The following is a 25,920-nucleotide window of genomic DNA, read 5'->3' as shown; positions in this document are numbered from 1 at the left end:
AGATGTGCAAAACGTTCATCAAAACATGGTCCAGGGATACCTTTTATGCCAGGCAAAGATCATCTCTCGTACTTCCGTATTATACAAAGTAAAAAGACAGGATTTTGAGGTGATCAGCATAGCACATTGTATTTACTCCCTATATTCTTTTTGTAAGGAACTGTTGTTGACATTCCAGTTGCTGTATATGTCTGGTCAGGTGCATATCAAAGGGGGCATTACATTCTAGGGTGGGTCTGATGAGGGCCCAAGTACAGCAGTATGGTGACCTTTCTGGACCTAGATGCCATGTGCTTGCTTATAAGCTGACTAACATAGAAAGGTTTTCTTACTACCTTAGATGCATATTGGATGAGCACTAGGTTACTATATACGTGAGTTACCAGATCCCTGACTAGTGAATCAACTTTTAGGTTTGTTTTATTAATGATGTAGTTACCTAGAGTGGCCAGCTTCCCAAACGGTATTGCATTTTTTGGTATTAAGTTTTAAGCCATAGCTTTGGTAGCAAGCGTTTAAACTTTCCTATAGGGTGTTCTCATCTTGAGGGATTCAACAACAGCTCCCACTTTACAATCTGTGAACTTGGTTACCCAGAGGCCTTTGACATCCATGAAGTAGATGACAAAGAGGAGTGGGCCTAGCACAGAGCCCTGGGGGGACTCCACTGGTGATCAGCCTCTTTGTGGAGATGGCCTCAAAAATTCTAACTTCCTGGGTCCTAAATGTGAGACAGCTAGCTATCTAGCATGTTATAAAGGGGCTTATACCTACTTTTATATGTTTATTGACAATGTCCGAGTGAAGTACTGTATCAAATGCTTTAGCCACATCCATGTAAGCAGTATGCATCATTTCCCCTCATGCACTGCCTTAGTGATCTTTTCAAAGAAGTCCACCAGTTCAGTAAGCATGACCTTCCTTTGACAAAACCAAACTGGGATGAATCCAGTGTCCAGACATCTCCTATGTCCTTGTTGATAACTTCCACAATAATTTTTTCCATGGCTTTGCAAATAAGACTAGCCAGACTAATGGATCAGTAGTTTCCAGGATGTGTTGCAGGTCCTCACTTATGGAGATGACTGTCATAGTCCTCCGTTCATGTGGCATAAAGCCTGTTTTAAGACTATAGCTAAATAATGACTCCAAGGGTCATGAAATAAATGAAAGAGATAGCTTGGTTCAAGAAACACTCTGAAAGTAGTACGGGCACTTATCGAGGATTTTTTTCTACAGTAAATCCTATAAGAATAGAAAAGCCAAATGGTTAACCTAATATGAATAATTGCAAGCTGCATTCTCTCTTGCACCTGTTAGAGCAATAAACCTAGTCTAAAAAAGAACCAAAAATATCCAGAATCGCTAGTTCAAGCATAGAGAGAAATAACTTTCCCAGCAAAAATTGAAGATTCTAATTTAGTGTCACCTGAATAACAGAGTACTGTACATATTATCAGAAAAAAGTCTTTGCTGAATAGCTTGCACAAAGCCAGAAATGAAGAGGAGGATCCACAGGCAGACATGTTGAAATGACTGATAAATAACCCTTGACAAAGGAGAAGACAAGCCATATGTTAGTAACTCACAAATATTTGAGAATCAGAGGTAATTATCCCTGTTAGGGTCCTGGTTATAGGTGAGGCAAAAACTAGAAAATTGCCTATACTGATTATGTACTTACCATAACTTGGCATCTGTGTTGTCCTCTTTCATTCCTTCTCATGGTTGGGTCATGGATCCGACCCTTGGCTCTGACTCAGCTGGCTGCATTCTTATAGACTAGGATCTAAATCTTGAGTTCCTCCCTCTTCCCATAATGCTCTGTCCTCTGCCTAACCTCCTCAGATCGAGTTTGCTGCCTAAATAACTGATAGTGCATAGAGAGACAGAAAGAATTAAGAAACCAGAGGCCCAAACCAGGAACACCAGGTTCCTGAACAATTCTCCCATATATCTTCTAGAGCACTGGGTGGGAGGATGTCTGGGAAGAACATGAGGAGGAATGAAACAGGACAACACAGATACCAAGTTATAGTAAGTACATAACTTATAAATCTGATGTTGTCCCTTTTATTCCTCCTCATGGCTGGGTCACAGTCCCCAGCTATACTACTCCAGGTAGTTTAATGCTCTCAGTGAGAAGGTGGCCGAGGTGTAAATGTGCTTACCAACCTGACCATCACTATGGACTCCCTGTTCAGTGGATGGACAGTGGAGCTCTGTTCAGCTAGCTTCTTTTTGGTTGCTGCTGTCACAACCATGGCATCTACTGGAATACCTTTGATCCAGTACAGTCTGTCCTTAGGGGCAAATAAAAATATATCTGGTCATTTTGGAATAGGTTCGATCATATCCTTTTCTTCCAGGCCCAGTGGGAAGCCAAATCCACGAGCTCGTCCGCCAGAAGGGATGACCCAGGATGCAGATGGGCTTATCCTGAAAGCCTCCAAAAACATGGACTCTTCTGGGGAGGGAGGCTCGGCCAAGCCCCTAACAGGTCTGCCTCAGGATCTCTAAGATGTCTCCTAAGGAGATGTCCTCCAGTGATCATGGGGATCCTTTCCCATCATCAAAGTCTGTGTCCACAGTAAGGGACTCCGGAGTCAATGTGCCTCCTCTTGCACATCTTCTTATGAGGAATCTCCACTGTGGGATGTTCAGGGGAGGTCTCCGAAAAAGAGGGGATTCCCTCTAGGGGATGAGTTTGGAGACTTGCCTGGATGGGTTGACTCTGGCCAGGCATGACAGGCTCAATTCTCTGATCCAAGGGGGGGTCAACTGGGAGGTTCATAGCTCAGACAGACCAGTTCCCTATGACTGGAGAAAGACGTTTTTATAACTTGGAATGCCAATGGACCCAGGAAATCCCTTTGCAGCCCCACCGGAGCTCACGCAACTGAAGAAGAAAGGTTAGGGTCCCACAATCTGTGGGTTACAGGTATACCTGGACCCAGGCTGTTCAGCACCAAAGATATGAGAGTAAGAGATGGCTCTGACAAGGTTGGAGCTGAGCCCTCCACGGGTCCGATGGGGACACCTCAGATCCGAGACCCACTGCGATACAATGACATCTGAGCAGAGGAAGTCGGGGCAGCAGTCAAAGTAGAGGAAGGACAGCTTCTCTGATCCGAGGCCAACTCTCTCAGATGGCTATGATCCTGGGACTCCAATACTAAAGGATGGATCAGAGAAGGAGATTACACTGGAATGGAAATGCTCACAGAACCTATAGAGGACAGAGCAGGCAAAATCCCCATCTGGATCTGAGTCTTAAGGATCTTCCTGATCATCCTGTCCATGTCGACCTCCAAAAGACTCCTAGAAGACTTGGAGGAGGTTACTGATGGTGGCTGAGAATGTCTAAGCGGTATCTGCAGCAGTCAGGAAGGAGATGCAGCCCGCAAGCCTAAATCTGGAGTCTGGCTCCTCCCTCTTGGATCCAAAGCCTTAGGATCCAAAGTGGAAGTGGAAGCTTCAGGAGAACTGGTTACATGTATAATACCGGTCGGATAAGAGAAGTGTTTTCGACCTACCAGTGCCGAGATTGGCCTCTGATCCATCCCTGTCAGGTCCAAAGGTAACTTGGAAGGTGGCTCTAATGAAGCCCTTGAGGACTTGTGAGGGCATTTCTTCAGGTTAGCGGACCCTAACATACTTTTGGAGGGGGGGGGGTTCAGCCCATGGAGAGACATCAGAGGAAGCAGAAAAGAGACCCTTAAGAATCAATTTATTCTTGAGGTCGGCAATAGCCCTAGGATTAAATCCCTTGCAAAGGAGCAAGCCGATCACAAATGTTCAGGCCCAAGACAAATCAGAAATGGGGTATTTTGTGCCTACATTCTGAGCAAATCTTTAAATCCAGTAGGTTTATCAGGCATAGTGCAAAAAAGGGAAACACAACATGCGCCCACCAGAAACAATAATAAGGCTACCTCAAAACAGAAAACCACAGTCACTCAAACACAGGAAAACTAACAGAAAGTTAAATATCTAAGCTACTATTGTATTTTATATATATATATATATATATATATATATTTTTTTTTTTTTTTTTTTTACTAACTTACAACAAATAGCAGAAAGAGAAAGAGAACAATAAAAAGCAAGGGCTATGTCCCAACAACAGAACAAGGAGAAAGTACAGAAAGGTTAACTTCTAGCTTGTACTGCTAAGGAAGGGGAGGAAGAACTGGAAAGGAATCACAGGAAAAACAATGACTTATCTAACAAGGAGTTATGAAGACTATCAAAGACTAGTTAAAGACTCCAGACTGTCACTGCCGGTGGCAAATGAGATCTGGGAAGGTAAGACAGAGGACAGAGCATTATGGGAAGAGGGAGGAGCTTGAGACTTGAATCCTACTCTGTAAGAATGTAGCAGAGTCGGATCCATGACCCAACCGTAAGGAGGAATGAAAGGGACATCAGATCATATGATTTTCTAGTAGCAAGGTTTCTTAACTCCTACAGTACCTGACATGTCCTCATGAAAAAGGTGCATAAAAGGTATTAGACAGTACAGTTGTGTACACTTACCATAAATGTAGATGTTCGAGTGTATTCACTGTTGCAGTCATCACACTTGGGGGTTATCTGCTTGCAGATAGCCCTCAGTTGGCCTGAATACCAGAGTCTTAGGATTTCCGCGTCAGATGCTGTCGCTTCTTCCATGACGTCAGGTCGTCAGGGGTATAAAACATGCAGCCGATGCCATTACATCAGTTTTTCTTGCCCCAGATGTCAGAAGCCCCCAGAGTAGGAAGCAATTACATGATGTGGAAGACCTCCAGTAAAAAGTAAATACCATGGCCATAAAATATGGCCAAAAAAGAGAACAGGTAAAAAGTATAGAAAGGTCAGGGGGTGGTGGGAGGGTAACCAGGGCTGCAACAGTGAATACACTCGAACATCTACATTTATGGTAAGTGTACACAACTGTACTGTGTTCTTCGTATTTCACTGTTGTAGTCATCACACTTGGGTAGATTCCCAAAGCTGTGGAAGGGTGGAGGCAGTCAAGAAGTATAAGGGCTGGCTAGCAGGCCTTGTAAGACTGCTGTAGCAAATCCAGCTCTAGATTTAGAAAAAGTAGGCAAGTGGTAATGCTTGGTGAAGGTGTGTACAGAACTCCAGGTTGCAGCTTCCAGGATGTCCCTGGTGGGGACTCCCCTGAGAAATGCTGTAGAGGTTGAGGTAGCCCTAGTGGAATGGGTTTTGATCCCCTGTGGGATAGGATTTCCACGGTGTTCGTAGCAGAAATGGATGCAGTGTGCTATCCATTTGGAGATGGTTTGCTTTGAAATGGCCTTGCCTTCTGCCCCTGTAGCAAAGCTGACTAGCAGCTGGTCAGATTTCCTGAAAGGTTTAGTCCTGTCAAGGTAGAACCTAAGCTGCCTGTGCATGTCCAAAGAGTGCAGGATCCTTTCCCCTTTATTCTGCGGATTAGGGAAAAAAGTTGGTAAATGGATAGATTGGTTTAAAGCCACACTAGATACCACCTTTGGCATAAATGATGGGTTAGTCCTGAGGGAAACCCTGTCCGCTTGGAAGATAATGAAGGGTTCCACGGCCATAAGGGCCTGCAACTCAGACACTCTTCTTGCTGAAGTGATGGGTAGAAGTAAGGCTGTTTTGCACGATAGGAATTTTAACTCTGCTGTAGCAGCAGGCTCAAAGGGGGGAAGTGTAAGTTTCTCCAGTACATAGTTAAGGTCCCAGGCTGGAGTGGGAGCTCTCCTCAGGGGTCTTAAATTTTTGGTCCTCTCAGGAACTGTTTGCCCAGAGGGTGAGAGAAGAGGGGTGGCTCAGTATTGTAATGAGCTGAGATGGCAGAGGCATGAATCTTAATAGAAGAGAAGGATAGGCCTTTGTGGAGCAGTTCTGTTAAGATAATCTAGGATTTGAGGTAAGTTGGGCACGGCTGAGTCCCTACCCTGAGACTGGCTCCAAGAACAGTATCTTTCCACTTTTCTGAATATGATTTCCTAGTACTAGGCCTCCTGGCCTCAAGGGTGACATTCAGCACCTGTTTACTGAGGGTTGCTGGTGATGTATTCAGGGAATGAGCCAGGCAGCTATGTTCAGGGTATCCAGCTGAGGATGCAAAATCTGGCCCTCCTGGTGGACAGCAGGGAAAGGGTCTGAGGCAGGTGCCATGGTGGCACTACTGTCAGACTGCATAAAAGTGTGTACCAGTGCTGGCGCGGCCAGTCTGGTGCAATAAGGATTGTCCTGTTTGATCTTTAGTAGAACTTTCCATTGGAGGGGCAGAAGGGGAAAGGAATAGATTGAGAGGTTTTCCCATGTAAAGGACAGGGCATCCACTTTCCATGCTTGGCTGTGGGGAGTTCTGGTGCAAAAATTTGCTCAATTGATGGTTCTTGGGGGAAGCAAAGAGTTCCTCCTCTGGTGCACCCCACCTGTGGATCAGAAGCTTGAGTGATTTGGGTTCCAGTTTCCACTCGTGTGGGTCCATTAGATTTCTGCTTGTCATCTGCCAGTGAATTTAGTTTGTCTGGCAGGAATTGAGCTTGCAGGTGCACTTGATTGCTCAAGGCTGTGTTCCACAGAGCCATGGCTAACCTGCAGAGTGGGTAGGAATGAGTTCCCCCCTGCTTATGTACCACATAACTGTGGTGTTGTCTATCTTTATCAATAGTTGTCCTGGAAGGATAAGGTATTTGAAGGCTGTCAGTGCATTCTGTACAGCTAACATTTCTTTTTGATTGATATGCAGGTGCATTTGTTTTGGGCTCCATTTGCCTTGAATGCATTTGCCTGCCATGTAAGCCCCCCATGCATAGTCTGATGCATCTGTTGTCAGGGTTTGGGCAGCGGGGGGGGGGGGGGGTTGAGTGAAAGGGAGTCCCTTGTTGTAGTAGCAGACCTCTGCCCACCAAAGGAACTCTGTCCTTAGGCAAGGAATGGTAGGAATCATTGTTTCCAGATCCTGAAAATGTTGACACCAGAGACTTTTTTAAGTACCACTGAAGTTTCCTCATATGCAATCTTGCATATGGAATTAGTAGAATGCAAGAGGGCATGAACCCTAGGGCTTGCAGTATTTTTCTTGCAGATAGCTGGGTTTGGGTGGCCAGTAGATTGAAGTAGTTTGTCAAATGAATCTGTTTTTCTGGAGTGAGGAATGCCATCTGGGAAGTTGTGTTCGAGCTTGCTCCCAGGAATATGATCTTTTGGTTGGGTACCAGATGTAATTTCTTTTTGTTGATGGTATACCCTATAGGAGTTAGAAGTCTCTTTACAAATGTCAGGTGCTGAAGTAGCAATTCCTGACTGTCTGCCTGAGTCAGGCAATCGTCCAAGTATGGGAAAATTTGGATTTTTTTCTGCCTGCAGTATGCAATGGCTGGAGCCAGGCATTTTGTGAATACCCTTGGCACAGTAGATAAGCCAAAGGGAAGTGCAAAGAACTGATAGTGTATACAGCCTGCTCTAAAACATAGATATTTCCTGCAAGATTCCCTTATGTGGATGTGCAGATAAGCTTCTTTTAAGTCTAGGGTGACTAGCCAGGAGTCCTTGGCTAGCATAGGAAGCAGCTGTTGGAGAGTAAGCATTTTGAATTTTGGAACCACGAGGAAGGTGTTGAGAATAGACAGATCCAGAATAGGGCACCAAGAATTTTCTTTTCTGGGTACCAGAAACAGTCTGGAGTAGAAACCCTGTCCCCTTTACTCTGTTGGGACAGGCTGGATAGCCTTGAAACTGAGAAGAGAGAGTACTTGCTTTTGCGCCTCTGCCCACTGGTTTAGGGGGAGGTCTGACCATCCACTTGGGGTTGGCAGTGAGTGGAAGTAAAATCTGTTTCCCTGGGATACAATCTTCAAGAACCATCTGTTCTGGGTAATGTACTCCCAGTTTTTTGCATGCAAGGTGACTTTTCCTCCTAAGGGTGCAAGTACTTGGGCAAGGCTGGGAAGGATGAAGGACAAGTCATTGTGAACTTTTTCCATAGGATGGTGACTTATTACTCCATGTTTTTGAGGTGGAGCACTCCATTGTTTAGATCTGTGAATACCCTGAAACTGTAGTCTTGGTGGTCTGCTGCCCCTGGTTTGGACTGAGAAGGTCTGGGAAAGACTGGAAAGGACCAGTTTTTTGAAGGCCAATGCTTACTGAATTTAGGTGGCTGTACCTGTAGGAAATCTTTAAGAGTTTGCATAGATTTAGCTTTTTCCTCCATCTTTTTAAGGATTTCTTCTGCTTTAGTGCCAAACAAACGTTCTTGGTTTAATGGAGCATATAGTAATTTTGCTTTGACATGGTCTGGCAAGATTGGTTCCTTTAGCCAAGCATGCCTTCTAAGAACAGACACAGTGACAGCAGCCCAGCAAGATGCTTCTAAAGCATCAAAACCACACTGCAAATTATGTTTTCCAACTTGGTTTGCAGAATGCATTAACTCTTGTAAATCTTTATGTTCTGCACAATCAGGAATCAACATAGTTTTCTATTTAATTAGTTCCATAATATGTTGCTGATACCTTAACATGTGAAACTGGCAATTTAAAACCCTAATGGCAAGAGTAGCAGAGGTGTATACCTTCTCACCCCATCTGTCTAAAGCCCTAGAATCCCTGTCCGAAGGGGTAGGTATTTTGGCTGTGGTAGCCTTGATACCTTTAGGTCCCTGGGAAACGGTCTCTGGATCCGCAGAAGGATTCTTAAATAGAAATTTGTGGGAGTCAGGTACTCTGTAGTACCTGTCAGGTTTCCTGGGAGCCGGTGGCAAAGTATCAGGGGTAAGACTGGATTCCATGAAGACATCATCTACAATTTCCAGAACAGGAGGGATAGCTAGAGGCCTGTGCTGAGGCAAGTTTAAAAATTCCCTGAGTCTCTTTTTGGACTGTGAGTAGTCCTGGCACTCCCAACGGAAATGCTCTCTGAGGGTATGCAGGGTTTCACCAAAAGAAAAATCCTCTGGTGGGGAGGCAGAGGGAATGGAATCCTCTGCATCAGAATCCTGTAATCAGAAGGGTCACAGTCATCGGACTCATGATCTGAAGAATCAGAAGGAAAATCAATTCTTTATCTTTTAGAGGGGGAAGGTTGTCTTCTCCTAATTAAAGTAATAAGGTCTTCAGCAATTGTAAGCATTTGTTTCTGTAGCAAGGGGGCCTGAGAATGCACTTTGGTCGTTGGTTTCCTAGGTGTAGTGCGAACTCTGTGCCTGAGAAATTTGGTAGTTTTAGTTTGAAAAGAAGTAGTCGGTTTAATATGAACATCGAAAAGTCTGAATACACCCTCAGAAGCTGGTGCGTGCACAGCGGCTCCGGACCCATCCAAGGTAGAGACATCAGCAGGTTCCATAGTTGAAGAAGCATCTCGCGGCATACCAGACTCCGAATGGGTCTCAGTTGAGGCATGCAAATCTGTAGAAGCGGGTATCAGGGGCTACGAAAGCGCCTCACTGAGTACCAGCGGACTGGCTACTAGCTTAATGGAAGCGTCATTGGCAGTTTTGGACCTATATGGTCTGTCTCTGTCTTTATCCTTACGTTTTTTTGGTAGATCGGTAGTTGGATGGCTTATCAAAGCCATTTCAGAATATGGAGAATGAGAGCAAAAGAATTTAGCAACAAAGATAGCCCAACGACGAATAGTTCGGGTGTTGAACAAGGCACAAAACCGACAGCGAGGAACGTTGTAGTCTGGGCCTAAACAGGTGACGCAGTAAGAATGAAAATCTCTGTGAGGTATTTGCTTTCCACAGGTAAGACAATTATTATTTTTTTCTGACATCTGTTAGAGCAAGAAAAAAGGATCCCCAACGGGGTACTTAGCTTTAGAAGACTTCAAGTCTGAAATGCGAATAATGAAAATTTCAGGTAGCAGATGACCGGCACTTGCGAACTGCTTCTGCTTCGGGCTCCGCTCGGCAAGAAAAGCTGATGTAATGGCGTCAGCTGCATGTTTTATACCCCTGATGACCTGACGTCATGGAAGACGTGACAGCATCCGACGCAGAAATCCCAAGACTCTGGTATTCGGGCCGACTGAGGGCTACCTGCAGGCAGATAACCCCCAAGTGTGATGACTGCAACAGTGAAACATGAAGAACATCTGAGTCATCCAGGCAATTAGCTGAATTTAATTAAGGATGTGGTTTATCAAACCCCTCCTGTCTTGTGTAAGTAGATCCGGTCTGTGAGGAAGCTTGTGGTAACTGGTCATGGCCATTTCCATAGGAAGGTAGAACCAATGTTGCCTGGGCCAGAAAGGAGTCACCACGATAATTTCTGGAGAGTCCTTCTGAATCTTGAGAATGATCTTAGATATCAGTGGAAAGGGTGGAAATGCAAACAGATACATTCCAGATTATGGGACTGAAAATGCATCTGTTTTTCAGGCCAGCCCGCAAGGAGTTCTGGTGCAGAATTTATTTAGTTGTCTGTTTTGAATTGATGGCATCAGTTCCATTTAAGGTGTTCCCCACAACTAGCTCTATTTCTGGAAGACCCCTCATTCAGATTCCATTTGTGAGTCTGTACTGGTCCTGTTCAAGTGGTCTGCCAGATCTGGATTTGGCATAATGGTTAAGGTTGTTGCACAAGGTACAGGGTTTGATTCTGACCCTCAGTAATTAGCTAGGCTTAAAATGGCCCTTCAAGTCAGTTAGCTTAATATTCACCTGACTTTACTCTTACAGTATATAAAATGCTCGGAGAGTTGTACAGTGATGTAGAGCTATCTTCCAAACCATCATACCAGCCTGCAAATGGGTTAAAACCTGATCCCCCCCCCCCCATTTAAGTACCACACTACTGTGGTATTTTCTATCATCACCTGTAATGGTACCAGGATATATCTTTAACATTTATGTGCTTTGGTCTGTCTGAACTGTCCCACAAGCCATGCACCTTTACTCCACTACAAACTGTTCCCAAGCAAAAACTATGTTGTCTTCTTGCCTCCTCTAATGCAGTTCTTTCTTGAAAAAACCTAAAATTGGAACTTGAAAATCTCAGAGGATAAGACTATTGGGTTCAAACTTAAAAAACAAACAACAAAAAAAAAAAACACTGAAGTTTTCTTATGTGTAATCTGACAAGAAGAATCATTAGAATCATGGAAGTCATTGTAAATATGCTAGAAGCTGTAGCAAACTCCAAGTCCAATGCAGCAAATTCCTAATGTGGCCCAGACACAGAATCTGAGAAATTTTTTGAAGCCTGTAGCTATGGGAATGTGATAAGCACTTTTAGGTGCAACGTTACCATAGAACTCAAAAAAGAAATAAGTGGAAAAAGACTCTGAAGGCTCAACATTTTTAATTTTCGTACTTTTACAAACCTGTTGTGAAAGGAAAGATCTAGAACTGATTTCCAGGAAAGCATATTCTTTGACACCAGAAACATTCTGAGGTAGATGCTTTCCTCTCTTTGGTCTAAAGGCACTGGAAGTATAACACATAGGGTAAGCATACATTGAAGAACCACAGGAAAAAAATGAAAGCTATGTACTTACCATAATGCTCGATCCATATTGTCTTCTGTTTTCCTCAACAGATGGGTCATCAAATCCATATGGATCTGACCTCTGCAACTTTTAGACACTTGAAACCAAGGCTCAGCTCCTACCCTCAATCAGCTCAGTACCTCAGATCAAGTCTGCCTGCCTAATACAGGAAAACGGCTTGTTAATAAACAAATATGTGGGTGTGTATATCTCTCTCTCTCTATATATATATATATAAATATGTACAGATATATATACACATCCACATATTTGAAGAAATACAGTCAGTGGGTTTAATAAAGACAAGGCTCCAGGAAGATCCAGCACAGTCAGTCGGGAACCCAAGAATAGTAAAAATTAAATCTGGCAGGGAGACAGAGGAAGGGAATGCAGAGGACAGAAGAAGACAATATGGATTTAGTGTTATGCTAAGTACATACCTTTCATATTCAATGTTGTCTCTTCTGTTCACCTTCAACTGATGGGACAGAATCCTCACCTCCCTAAACCATGGGAGGTCTCATGGAAAGATATTTCAGGGATGGTGGAACCAAACAAGACCCTACACTTGGACTGCAAATCCAGCTGGTAATGGGATATGGAGGTATGCACAGTGGACCAGGTAGGTGCAGCACAGATGTCATCAATAGAACTCTGGAAAATAAGGCTTTGGAAGTAGAAGCCACTCAATTAGAATGAGCTTCAGGAGTGCTAGGCAACGATAATTCTTTTTCTGTGTACACAAAGGAAATACAGTCAGATAACCACCTGGAAAGAGTTACCTGAGAAACCTCTTCCCCAACTTGAATACAGAGAATAAGACAAAGAGTTTGTTTTCCTAAAGGTTTTGGTACGATGTAGATAAAATCTTAATTGGTGATGTACATCCATCAAATGCAATGTATACTCCTCTTTGTTGGAGACATTTGGAAAGAAAACAGCAAGTTAATAGTATTGTTCAATGTAAATTCTGAGGCTATCTTGGGTAGGAATGAAGGGTTGCTTCAAAGTGAAACCCTGTTTTTGTGAAATATCAAATAAGGCAGCTTAAAGGATAGGACTTAGAGCTCTGAAATTCGTCAATCATGGGTAACAGCTACCAGAAAAAGCATCTTCCAAGAAAGATACTTCATCTTCACAGTTGCAGTGGGTGCAAATGGGGGTTGGGTCAGGGCCTGGAGTAAATTAACATACCAAGGAGGAATAAAATCCATTAACAAAGGGCAAAGAAGAAATGTTCCTCCTACAAAAGCTTTAGATAACTTCAAAGAAGCAGTAGGCATGTGCTTGCCTCTCGCATAAAATTTTGAGATGCCAGCCATTTGAACCTTAATAGTAGAATAATTTGCCCCTTCTTGAAAAAGATCAGCTAGAAAATCCAAAACAGAAGAAAGTGGGGCTGAAGAAGGATGCATGCCTCACTTGGAGGTCTACATGGAAAATCGTTTCCATGTACTTCTGTAAACCTTTCAAGTTGAAGGTTTCTGAGAGAACACTAGGATATGAAGAACGGGAGAAACCAAGCAGTTAATTTCAGGGCTACTATGTCCAGGTGAGGCTTGCCAGATGGATGAGGACTGACTAGCTCCAGTAAGAACCTGGATTCCAAGATTGGAGGAGTTAGTGATCGGATTCTGATAGGCTATGATGAAACAATCAGATATGAAGCTTTAGATAATTTCAGTTCTGAACCTTAAGGGTCAGGAGACCTCTTTCTAGATTCCTTAACTCGGTGCTTCTCCAAAGACTTCTCTTTAGAGGAATTCCTTTCTTTTGGCTTTTTTCACCTAATTTCCTTCTAGAAGAATTAGATTGGAAGGGGTCACTTCCCCCCACTGTGACTGGGAGAAGACCTTTTAGAGCAAGCTTAGACTGATGGTCTAAAAGAGCTCTATCCCTGAAGGTGGAGCAAGTGGAGTAATCTTCTTGCAGGTGAGAAGCCCGAGAAGGCCCAAAATAATAAACACTTGGAGTGTGCATCCTACGGGGAAATCTTGTGACCACAAGGAACACACTTCTTAAAGCCTGAGGCCTTGTTGGACATATCATTAGCTACAGGGAAAAACAAAAGTAGCACTGATCATTGAAATTGCTACACCCAGTGATTTGTGTACAGAGAAAAAAGTCATAAAATATCAGGATTTGCAGGCAGAAATGAGAGCAATGGGGAAGAAAGATACCCAGACAGTTCCAATAGTAACAAGAGCAATGAGTCTTGGCTGACATCACAGACTGAAACAATACTAATTTCACGAGCTTTAATCATACTTAGACTTAGGAATGGGGTCCATTCCCATCACGGTATTAGAATCCCAAAAGATTTGGAGAAATTAAAAAAGTCGAAAACATGCTCACATGCCACAAGAAACGTTATACACCAAACAGAATAACCCAAAATTCAACAATCCTAGAAATCCCCCAATAAGCATAAGCAGTAATATAAGATCTATTTATACTAATGGAAGTAGGATAGCTATTTCTTATTTATTTATTTATTTTTTAATGGAATGGTGTAAAAAAAAGGATAAAGTCCTCCCAAGAGGAAAGATAGTTAAATACTATGCTAATATGTGAAATGGGGACAAAATCTGAAAGACTAGACAAAAAATATTCAGTTATCTGTCAAAAACAAGAAAAAGACAGCAAAGAGCCAAGAAGAGTTGCAGCATTCAAGTGGCAAATGAAATCTGATGTATTTAGTTGGCGGCTGGCAATTATGGGAGGTGGAGGAGCCTGAGCCTTGGAACCAAATGTCTGAAAGCTGCTGGCATCAGATCTGTACATATCCAATAACCCATCAATTGAGGATGGAAGGAAGAGAAAACACTGGATACTCTGTTTGGTTCTCAGGGTAGGAAAGAATCCCCCTGATAGGTGACATGTATATTGAGTGCCAACTGTAACCCTTCTGAACCAGTATTAGCACCCAAGAACCAGACACAATCTATTGCCAAAGGGAAAGACTGAGAGGACAGATTTAGAGATGCAGCTATAGGAGAGAAGGGGGAAGGAATGCATGCATAATCATTCTGAAGTCATAATCTATCTCTTTTTTTGAAATGATCCCTGTTTTTTATTGTTCAACTCCACCTGCCATCTCTTTTCTGTTCCTCGTTTGCCAGAAGATGGCAAGGATTATTTTGTCTTAAAAAATAAGCAGAAAGGATTTGAAAGACTTATAATGTGGATCTTGAGAAAAAAAATTAGTAACTCTCTGATTTAATTTCCCTGTATTACCAAACTGTTTCAGAACCTGAACAGCACCTGGGTCAAACAAAACATCATTGCCTAGACTAAGAGTTTAAACTCTCAGACTTAACCTCATCACAAAACCTTTGCATATGTAGACAGGCATATCCTTTCAAAACAGTAGCAGTAGTAGTAGCCCTAAACACAGTATTTGTACAATTACATATACCCTTCAAAACATGTTTAGACACCTGAGACAGGTTAGAAATTGTAGGATTCAGAAAGGGCCTACCTTCTGAAAGATGTGTGAAAGACCAATACCATAAGCTGTTAACACTTGATAGCACTGGAAATTCTCTTATGAAATCTAATACCTTACATTCTTTTCTGCAAGGGATTAGTATTATTAAGTAGTCTGTCTTTTTAGGGACTAATGGCAAGTTTCAGGTTTATTGCATGCGACATTTAACACATCCTCTAATGTTTGAATAATAAGAGGAATGGGCATAGCATGAGGTAACTCCATTTGCAACATATCATAACATCTCCTCAGTTTAGGGGGATCATCCACTTATTCTCACAAAAATACATAATTCAACCTGTAACTTGCCTTAGAAAAGATAAAATCCTTTAATGGTGTTAAAGAGGACACGTCCCTCTGAATCAGAGTCTTAGGCATGAACAGACAGAGAAAATGTCCAGGTTAAAAAAACTCTAATTTCTGGCAAGAAACATCTGATATTAACAAAATTGTTCATATTCTTCAGAAAAAAATGCATCAACAATATTTAAAAAGAAAATATTTTCTATGTGAAAGGGTTCCACTGCGGGGTCTTATCTGCTAGAAATGAAGCCTGCAGCCAATTACTGCTACTATGAAGCCTTACAGCTGCTTTCTCCTGAGGTGGTAAGAAAGTACCGAAGTTGCCTTCACTCTTACTGCTGATTTCCCTATGCAATGTGGGTGTGGGAGGGAGCCAAAGCTTTTTGAAGACTGGGTGGTTTTATCCTAAACAGGTTGTAACCCAAATAGCCAAAGACCACTGCAGTACTGAGAATGATAAACATAGTATATTATTCACTTGATTGGAAAAGAAAAGCTTGCTAGTAATACTGAAAGTGGAGAAGCCAAGGAACGAGTCTCAAGCAGCTGATGTCTGGATACAAACTACTGAATGGATATGTCAGAAGGGATCCTGTAAGACTCAAAAACAAGGGTTTCAACAAAAAATGAGACAAAAGAGAATTAGACAGAATAAGAGGGAACTAGTTGGGCCAGGACCAGTAAGGAGCTATCAGGATGATTTTGGCTTTGTGGAGTACTGCCTTCTGGACAAGTCTTGTCATTACAGAAAATGGAGAGAAAGCATAGAGGAATCCAGGTGGCCACTTGCAGGCTACAGTCTCCATCAGGATTTCATAAGTGATGGACTAAGGGAGTGGTATCTGCACTTGAGGTTTCTGGGAAAAGCAAACTAGTCACAGCAGGGTTCCTCCATTTTTAAAAATGGAAAATGTTCCTTGCTGTTGAGATTCTGAAGGACCAATTGTACGGAAACAGCAGACATCTACCTAGTACACTAAGGAACTGGAGTTCTCATGAATACAGATGGCAGTACACAGATGACTGGTGAGCATCACCCATTGCCACAATATCATAATTATGTAACACTGAGAGTATCATTGAGTTCCTTCTTGTTTGTTGGAATACCACAAAGATGCCATGTTGTCAGTCCTCATGTACAAATTACTGGAAGTCATGGAATGTTTAGAGAGTCAGTAGGACTGCTCTCCTCTTCAGTACACTGATATGAAGGGAACATTTTGATGACTGTGACGACCGTCCACCTCTGGGCCAGTAATCAAGGAGCCTCAATCCTCACCACTGGCACCTGTGGGGAATGTTCACTGGCAGGATAACAGGTACACACACAGTAGCTCCAGATGCAGATCTCTGCATCAAGCACAATTTCCCTTAAGAGCACACAGGGACCATAGTCAGTCCTTCTCTCTTTTTCCAGATCCCCAATAATACTCCCTACTGGTACAGCTATAGAATCAAGTCCTTTAGCTGACACACACACACATATACACACACTTTGAGATTTGATTTGCAGACACACACACATACACACACACACACACACACACACACACACACACACACACACACACACACACACCTGGGAAAGTGCCCAGACTATAAGGTAGTTATCACTGCCACCAGAACTCCTCACCAGCTATTTTAAGGTCCCTACCAAAGGGTGTCCAATTTACTGAGTGAAATTAATATTAATACAAATGGTAGTTTGACCAAGAGCAAGGCTATTAGGAGTGGCTCACACAGTGTCATCAAATACATATGCACATACTCTCAAACTTAAATATCTCTACAAAGATCAGCCACAATGAAAGGTTTTATTTAATAAATAATAAAAGAACAAGACAATACTAAATATCAATTCACAGTGACATCAGAGTTCAAAATCACAGGAAATATTTAAAATAACATTGAAGGACAGATGCAAACAAATAAAGAAAAACAATATCTAAACTAAGCTTCACTATATTCATGACTGAATCTAAGAGAATCGCTGTTCCCTATTTATTTAATAGAGCAAGGCAGATGATGTGGAGAATGGTCTTTCTTTATGTCAGGCCCAAGACAGAACACAAAATGTCCTGTCTCACTAAGAGACTTCTCAAAATAATACCTAAAATGCTAACTCTGGGATAGCTTGCAGAATGACATTACTTCTGGTCATCTGACTTCTAGTTCCCATGCAACCCCCCCCCCCAATTGCTGCAAGCATGCAGGATTTAGCACCTACCTGTAAAAATACACAAACAAGGGCTTTTGCTCAGATCTGTGGCAGGTGCTGGAAGTCATAGAACAATTGCATACCTTCACATGTCCAGAGTAGTAATTAGTTCACCCCAAAGACAATACAGAAGGTGTCTTAGTGCAGACTTTGTGTCTCTGGCTGCATTGAAACCTGTGTGGTAGCATCTTCATGGCCTAGCCATAGAGTGATTTAATTTCACATATATTTTAAAGTTTGATGGACTGAGGTTAACCTCCTTTCTCCAGTTTTCTCTGTTAAAACATATACATTTAAACAGTTACATTTCTGTTCTCTTCAGTAGGGCACACTTGTGATGCATTTCAAACACAAGCACTTTACAAATGGTTGAGAGGTTGGCATAATGGTTAAGATGTTTACCTTACAAACATAAGGTGCAGGATTTGATTCTCACATGGGGTAATTGGCTAGGCTGAAAATGGCCCACAAGGGCAGTTAGCCTAGTACTAATCTATGAACCCACGAAATAGCTTTTCAACACAAACATCTGTACAAATCAGTTTGATATAAATATGACCTACAGTTATAATACATTTGCGACACAAGCATCTTGCATAAATCAGTTTGATATTCACAAATTACATGAAATTATTTACAAAATTACAGCTAGCTGTGCTAGCAGTATCTCCTATTGTCACAATGACATCCAGCACTTTGAAGTGCCTACTCACTGAAATGCTCCCCTCCACCTTATGCCTAACACATCCACAGTGACTGTTAGTAAGGTGGGAGTGATTGTTGAAGGAAAATTGTTGACAACCATTCATCATGTTAAAGGAAGCTTGTAGGTCTGGGAAATGCAGATTTGATGCACCCAAGGATCTCCATTTTGTATCCACTGGGCTGGAAGGGTTCATTGAAGAATATTGTATCTCACATGAGGAATCATGGGTATGACTGCTGCCACGAGATCCAGATCCTGACACAAAGGTAGAAAATGGTTCATCATAATCAACCCCCCATTCCCATTTTCTACATGGGTTTGGGATATCATGTCAACTGTTGCCATCTCTCTTGATTCAATACCATTCTCCTACTTTCTTCGACATTTATGCCTGACTGCCACAGGTCTTCTCTCACACAATCCACCCACCTCTTTGCTGGATGCCCTCATCTCCTGTTGCCTTCAAGATACACTATGGTTATGAAAGATAAAATAGGACAAGAAACTTTGTCCTTAAGAGTATGGATTTGCTGCATATGTTTGTGTCCAGACTGCAGCTGTATATGCTAGCAGGTTGTAAATGGAACTTGGCTTGATTTACTGTTATTCCCAGAAAATAGAATAAGGTGATAAGAAATTCACTCACCAGCACTAAATGATGTGTAGAATGGGAAATTAGAATCCTTCTGTTCAAATTTGGAAACACGTTGGCATCCTAAAGCTGCAAGTATGCCACAACCTCAATAAATACATTTGGTGAACACATATGTGAGATGAGGATGGACAAAATGGCAGAATCCAGAACTGGCTCTGACTGCAAAATTTAATTAAAACTCCTGGGTTCCTTTGAAATCTTGATGTGAAGGCTGAGGTTCAAAAAGCCCATCCAAACTCTTTCTTCTAGACAAGGACTGACTGCACTAAGACCATACAGACAGTTTTTATGGAGATGACTACATTAAGGCTGCACAGATAAAAAAAAAATGTCACCTTTTTGCACTAAAATGAACCTGGAGTAGTATCTGAATCCTCCCTGCCCTGGTAAGATCTCTTGGACGGTTCTTTTGTTTGTTGATGCTGCTTTCGTGTGACAGCATTGGACATGGAAAAACTGATGTACCGTAAACAGACCCCAGTAATCCCTGGATATAACTGCACTCAATCTCATGTCCTTGGTTATAGTTTTAAGTTGTCAGCTAGAGAGACAACACACTTTTTGTTGACTTGCTTATCTTTACCCTGCTTGCTTCTTTACTTATGCATGTTCTCAATTTTTGTACTTGGATTTTATTTTTTTTTAAATCCCCAGGCTGAAGATGAAAATGGTCCCTCTGGGTAACTGTGTTCTACCGTGGTAAATAAAAATAAAATCAAACAAATGCGTTCCTTGCACCAAAGTCTCTCCACAAACACAGAATATATCCCAATAAAACTTATATGAAGAGACACCAAGGCGATATCCAAAATACAATAAAACTTTTATTAAAATAAATAAATAAAAGTGCACATGAGCGCTTTCAGGCAACAAGCCTTTCCTCAGATACATTGAAACAGTTAAGACATACATTTTAAATACTATGCCATCCAATCCAATCCTAGTATTTTATCCTCCTTTTCCTTAGGAAAGGTTTTAAAGGAACAGCAGTGTTTAAACCTGGGCTCCTATCAGCCCCTGACTTTATTATCCATTTCTCTTCATTGCATTCTGTTTCATTGACAACATCTCCACCTCTTAACAGTTTTATTAACCATTTGTACTACCATAAATTTAAAAGAATGACCTTCTTTTTCACTAATGTGTTGTGCTAAAGCATTACGCAGGTTCCGATGTCTAATTTCATACATATGTCCAAAAATCCTGTTCTTTAACATACAGTTGGTTTTACCAACATAATAGGAATCGCGCATTTGACACATAGCTATATAAACAAGATTCATACTTCTACAATCTGCATCCCTTCAAATAATATTGTTGTCCTGTTGTGGGATGTATAAATAAATTATCCTTATATAGTCACAAGCTTTACAATGACAGCAAGGAAAAGTGCCTTGACGTTCTATCCTGACCATCTTGTCAGGACCTAACCTGGGTTCATGACATAACATGTCCTTTAAATTTTTATTCCTCCTAAAAGTAAATCTTGGTCGTTCTCCAACCTTCTCTGCTATTCTGCCACCCGTACGCAGAACCCCCCAGTTCTTCTTGATAATGTCACAAATACCCCTATGTCATTACCATATGTAAGCATAAATTGTCCTTGTCTGCAGTGAACGTCCCTTTTTCTATTCATGTCTCCATCACTGCCTTCATTGTTGTACCAAGGTTTGGCCCCTTGCCTCCGCTCAGACCTTACTGCATCCACTGATGTAAACACCTGTTGTCTACTATATCCCCTACTCAAAAAATTATTAGACAAATCACCTAATTCTTGTTCAAATGGCTCCATTTCAGTACACAAGCGGAAAACCCTATTCACCTGACTCTTTACAATGTTTTTAAAGGTGTGTCTAGGATGCATGCTGTCGAATGACAGCAAGCTGTTCCTCCAGCAATCCTTCCTATAAAGCATAGTTTCTATGTGTCCATCTGAACATTTGCTTAGACGTACATCCAAAAATTTTATCTCATGTGATGAATAGCTCAGAGAAAATCAAAAAACTCTGTGCTACTCTCCAAATAATCCACAAAAAGCCTCAGCTCCTCCAGTGTGCCTCCCCATAGAAAGAACACATCATCTACAAAACAGACGTACTGTCCCACCAACTCCTTCCATGCATGGTTCTGTTGGAAAAGAACCATGTCCTCCCAAAAAGCTAACACAAGGTTAGCATACGAATTGGCACAAGGCGTGCCCATGGCAACACCCTGTGCCTGTCTATAATAATTGCCTTGGCACAGAAAGATATTATTCTCTAAAACCAAGCTCAGTAATTTGCATACTCTTTCATTATCAACATCATTCATTTGAACCTTTTCTTTCAATATATATTCAATAGCCTGTAACCCATATTCATTATGAATAACAGTAAACAAGTTCTTCACATCCAAAGCCACAAATAAAAAATCTTGCCAAACAACTGTGTCCATATATGTAGATAGCGAAGTCAGAAAATGAGGCGTATCCTTCAAAATCCTAGAAAAAAGTTGAACAACAGGTCTCCAAGCACACTCCACCCATATCGAGATGTGTTCAGTGGCCCAACCTCTCCCCGAGACAATGGGTCTCAAGGGAGGGTTGGACCCATCTTTATGTAACTTTGGTAGCCCCTTGAACTCTGGGGTCTTGGCATGCTCTATGTGCAAAACATTCATACAAAGAATCCATTATTAGCCCACTTTTTCTCATATTTAAAAGAACAGTCTGGACCTTGTCACCTATCATTTTCACCATAACAGGTGAGATTGGTATAAAGGTAGTATTATCCTGTAATAAAGAAGAAAGTTTATTGCAATAATCCTGTCTACTATCACAATCGCACCCCCTTTATCTACGGGCTTCACCACTACCCTTTCATCTCGACACAATTGCTGCAAAGCCTCACGCTGTGCTGAGGATAAATTGTGAAACCTTCGCCTGTTTTTCTCATGAATGTAACACTCAATTGAGCTTGCTGCCTGAAAGCGCTCATGTGCAATTTTGGATATCACCTTGGTGCCTCTTCATATAAGTTTTACTGAGATAAAAATAAAATAAAACAACTTTGAACTGCCTCCATAAGATACTTCTGGACATACCCTCAGAATCATGTCTGAGCAACCATAAGTCAGACCTTGGCTGTCAACTGACTGCTAAGATCCTTGCTTCAAGACCTGCACCCTCTCTGGAACTTGTTTTAATTGTTCAGGTTCTTCCCAAAGTTCTGCTTTTCTGGCTGTTACCTGCACTTAACCTATACCTGGACAAAGCTCTTCTACTCTATGGAAAATGTACATTAAAGAGGTTCAAATTTAACTACAACTGTTACAAGAATTTTCCTTCTTTTTTCATTTTCTCTGTGTGCTATAACTTTTGGCCTGAAAATACTGGTCCCTGGAACTGGGCATTTGTAAATTACTTTGATGTCCTTTAGATAGCTGGTCAGTCAGTCATGTATGCAGATAAACAGCTGTGATGGGTCCTATAGTTCTGGATGAATCTTTCATAGTTTTATAAGAAAATATTGTAAGGCTAGCCATAGTGGATAACAGTGCCAATTGGGACAGCAACTAATCTTTGATAGTCCGTCAGGTAACTGGTTTATGGTTTGTTGCTTTTCAAAAGAAACATCTCCGTGAAATTCCACCATGTGGGTCAGGTCATTAAGCATCCCCAAAGATGACATGAAGGATGCATGCATGCACTCCAAATGCAGTTTACTGAGCTGGACTCTTTATCTGGTATGAAATCCACTAGGCTCTGTGATGTAGGAACCTGCTTTAGAGTAGCTGTTGACACCAGAGTATCTGGTTAGCAGTCTCTGACCAGAAACTTAATTCTCTGGGAAATACAAGACATGGTTAGCGTTCATAGGGCCTGTGGCATCTGCATCTTGGTTCTTCCCTGCAGTATTGATGGCAATGTTTAAAAATGCTGGACAACAATGGGAGCACTCAGGAAGATTGTATGGTAGACCTGAACACCTTCTGTAATTTGCTGTGGGGAGGACATTGATCTACTGCATATATCCTTGGGGGAACCAAAACAATGATGAATGCTGGTTTGGAATCTCAAATGGCATTAAAAACTGTGCTACCCTGATGCAACCCAAGGCAGATATTGCACATATTAAAACTGAGGGTTCTGACATTAGTGCCAGAAACACACAGATTGAAATTGATATCAAAGTCTTGAGCCTGAGAACTAATTATCCCAAATCGAAATAGGGACTGGAAGTATAAAGAGGAACAACTTCAGAAACAGCAAAAAATCCCTGCAGTTAACACACATGCGATGGGAAGTTTTCTACTGGCATATACTCTGTTTAATGTTTTCTTTCTTACTTTTTATGAAATGCCAACTGCCAATGAATAATACCCCAAAGTGAACACACAGAGACCTTAAATACTGTCAAGTAAGAAAACTCTGTCTGAAAAGTATCAGCATTGGGGCTGGTTGTGATGCTGAAGTCAGCAATGTTGGAACTGAAACCATCAACACATAAACTGACCTTAGCTTGGAAACCAACATACACTGGGGGCAATGACAATAATGCCAGGCCTCTTTGGGTCTGATATCAAAATGTAAAGACTGGCAAAGCAAGCCTTGGCATTTTTGGTTGGGAATGAAGCAGGTGATTGACTCATTTGTCTCCTACTAAAAACCTGGGTAGCTAAGAAGTACCAGAACATTTCTGGAGCTATGAAGGCCTCTATAAACTTTTCATAGCTGAAATTGAACATTACTGTTGTGAGGCCTTGCCTTGGCTTCTAAGATGTTGGTGTTAAAGGTTTAGAACCCAGTATGACTTTTTATCAGGCATCACATCAATTTCATCAGAAAATACTGCAGATTTAAACTGTACTATAACAGTAGATACAGACTTCAATAACTTATCAAAACCTTATTCATAGGAGGCTCCATGGTTTTTGGAACCACTTCAGATATAGTGAAGGATATACATGATTGCTTTGGGATCTAATTCTTTTATTTGATACTGCCAGGAATTGGGTCTTTAGTTAGCTTTCAGGCGAAAACTTCAGGTGGTTTAGAAATCAAAGCAGTAGTACTTGGCTCAGAAGAGTCTTCTGACTGAGAGATCCATGTTAACTACCACTTCTTAAACAGATGAAGTTGTAATTTTTTTTTGTTGTTGCAGGGAATGGAAGGGAAGAATACAGCACAAATGATACACCTGGAAGTAGTATGGCTCTCCTCCAAGCAAATCCCACACAGCATTTCTGTCTTTTTGAGGGATTTTCACTCTACAGGCACTCCTATAAAACACACACATTGTTTTCTATAAACAAGGGCTGCTGCCCAACAACAAAAAACAATCAGAAAAAAATCAGCAGCACAAAGAAACCTGCAACAACATTCCACAAAAATAGGCACCAGAAGTATAAGTAGAAACAGCTTCAGAAACTGCAGGAAATACAGGCAGTAAACACACATGCACTAGGAAGTTTTCTACTGATGTATATTCTACTTAATGTTTTCTTTTTTACTTTTTTATGAAACAATAATGACCAATGAATAAAACCCCAAAAATGAAGATACATGAAACCTAAATGTTGTCAAGTAAGAAAACACCTGCTTAAAACAGCAAAAGCTGTTAAGGAGAGCCTGCACACAGAGGAACAAAAAATATTTCCCAATGAGAATTTTCATTGAAAAATGCAGAAGATCCAGACAGATCCATTTCAGACTCAGCCCAAGAGTGCGGCTTATTATGTGTCATGCTCAAACATATCACGCACATGGAAGCTGTGGGAATCAAACCCATAACCGCTACATGGTGTAGGTATATAGGTCATAGATTAAAAGTAGCAAAATATTAAATAATAATTCCAGTTGCTACCTCTGATTTACAACAAGTCAGGAAAAGCAGTGAGGGTCTGTTTACAAAATTCATCTGAGCTCTTTGCAGGGCAGTAAAGAGAGGGCGACCAGTGCAAGGTTATTTATGAGACAAGGGGATATACTTAGCCTCAGAAAGCTTGGTTTGCTAAGCATCCCCAGTGCCTACAGCCATAGTCCTACAAGTCTTCAAGATGAACCTACTCTTAGGTATAAAAAATGTTATAAATATCAGATGTCAGAGAGATGGTTGAAGGTCATATAAATAATGGAAATAAATAAGTAAGAAAATGTTGTTTTAATACGTAGACTTAATTTTAAGTAGAATGACAATTTTATGGTTATTAATACCAAAGAAAAAAATGGTAAAATGTATGCACTGACGTTCTACCATGCATGGCAGCATTGCTTTATATCCCTATGTATTTGTCAGCTTCCCCTAAAATATAGTCATGATAATTTGTACAATTTAATTACACTGTACACTTTCAATTGATAATGCGACATAAGCAAGCTACAAATACAGGTAATTAAAAATAGACAATTTGATAACAGAACCTGGCAATCACACTAGTGCATTGATGTATGCATGTCTGTGCAAAGCCTGATCATATACAGTTTAAAATACAAATGAAACATGTTCAAATGTTTAAAAAGCATGTCAAATATTTTGGTAAGTATTAATAATTCTTTAAATGATGGCAATTCGGCAATTCCTTACAGTATAACTTAAGGCATCTCTTTACAGCCATATTGCAGACTACACAGAATTAATGTCAGACATCATACCCACAGAAGATGCTCAAGACCGATATGAAAAGGTACCATTATATATGATCCCCTAGATAACTAGTCAATCCCACTGCAATAATATATGTACTTGTAACATAAAGGTAGTAATGACAAAACTTTGGAACACACTTCAAAATTGATGCAGAAATTTAAACAGAGATGAATTCACAATCTTGTTAATGCTGATAGTCAAAGAACTGTCTAAATAGTACATGTTAGCACATCAGAATATCACTGTTAATCATCTTTGTAGTTTTGCAAAGGTCTAAGAAAAAAGACATGCTGTGTGAAATGCTGTCTTTCAGTTTCTAGTACATTTTATCATTCACTCCTCATTGTTAACCATGAGTGTCACCTTGTGGGCACTAAAACTGGTTTACTCAAATTTAGTTATCAGTTGCTACCACAACTATATTACTTTCACAGAAGC

This window comes from Protopterus annectens, chromosome 8.part0 (genome assembly GCF_019279795.1).
Source record: "Protopterus annectens isolate FY-2018-M chromosome 8.part0, PAN1.0, whole genome shotgun sequence".
Classification (NCBI taxonomy): Eukaryota; Metazoa; Chordata; order Ceratodontiformes; family Protopteridae; genus Protopterus; species Protopterus annectens.
Note: the sequence above shows the minus strand (reverse complement) of the source record.